Here is a 1,487-nt window from a genome sequence, read left to right on the forward strand (position 1 = left end):
ATATATAATTTGTATTTTTTTTCTTCTTTTTAGTACTCTACACTTAGTATAACAATCTAATGAAATATTTTTATAAGAATTAAATTTTAAATTTAAGATGTAATTAACACTTAGCATTGGAATCTCTAAGAACAAAATAGCTACAAAGTTTTATACTTCAAAGTAGACAATACCTCAAAAATGCAGTGATTGATCTTAAGAATGTTGCAAATTTGCGATTGAAACATTGTCGCTGTATGTGAAAATGAAAACTCTTCTTGATGGTATATGTGTGTGGAGTTTATTCTCTAAATCTATTAATGGTGTATCTTTTGTCCCTTTTTAGTGGTGAATAGATCTAAGTATATGACTTGACACAATTTAAATTTATGTATACATAAATTTGACCTAATGTATGACTTGTATTTTTTTTTTCTCATTTTTAGTAGTCTACACTTAGTATAACAACCTAATGAAAATATTTTTATAAGAAATAAATTGTAAATTTAAGATGTAATTCACACATTGTGGTGGAATCTCTAAAAGCTTGGTTGGTAATAGTTTAATAAAATTATAATGATTTGAATATTAATTGAGATAGGAGTATGATAGTACATGTTTTTGTTTTTTTGTGGGCACTCTAAGTCTACCAAAGAAAGAATATGATGAGATGCTTAAGTAATACGGAAAACCGATTAGAATGAGCCGACAAAACAGAGAGCATGCGCACGCCTACGACAAAGAAGTGCGTTTAGGACAAAAACTTTTCAACTTCCACACTTCCCAACCAAACATCTTTCTCTCTATATTTCTTTCACTAAATTTCTTCCAAATTTCGTTTTAGCATATGTTTTATACCTGCTTTAGAATATAAATCATTTTAGATATTATTAGAATTCTCGTATTAATTTGAGATATATTCAATTACAGTTTATAAATGATTGTTTACTTTACAAATCAATTTTGTGAAATTGAATTAGACTTAAAATTAATTTTTATCATATGGTAAAAAAAAATATTTTCTTTTACTTAGATTAATGTAATAAAAAAAAGCAACAAAGACAAATTTTAGTGGTTTCATAATATTGTCATTGAAAAAAACATATTTGTCACGATAAAAATTAATTCATCTTTAAATTAATTTTGTTGACTGAACAGTTAATTATTAGCGTGACTTTTTTATGTGGATAATTAAAGTGATGTGTTAATTGTTTTTTGACTTGTTTTCATAAATAGGGTTTTGACAAGTACAATTTTTTTTTCTTTTGTTTTTTAGTGCATTAACTAAAATTTGATTGATCTTGATATCTCAGGTTTTGATTCGTCAATAGTTGTAATATACTCTTTTAATTGTTACCATGAGGTATTATATGACGTTACATTAATGGATATTTTGTTACTTAGTTGCAATTAATGTTCTATCTTCTAGAATTTCTTTAGTAAAAGTCTTTATAAAATTTAAAATAAATTTTAGCAACTCAAATAAAATATAATATTGTTGAATAAAG

The sequence above is a fragment of the Vigna unguiculata genome, chromosome 4, assembly GCF_004118075.2.
Source record: "Vigna unguiculata cultivar IT97K-499-35 chromosome 4, ASM411807v1, whole genome shotgun sequence".
NCBI lineage: Eukaryota > Viridiplantae > Streptophyta > Magnoliopsida > Fabales > Fabaceae > Vigna > Vigna unguiculata.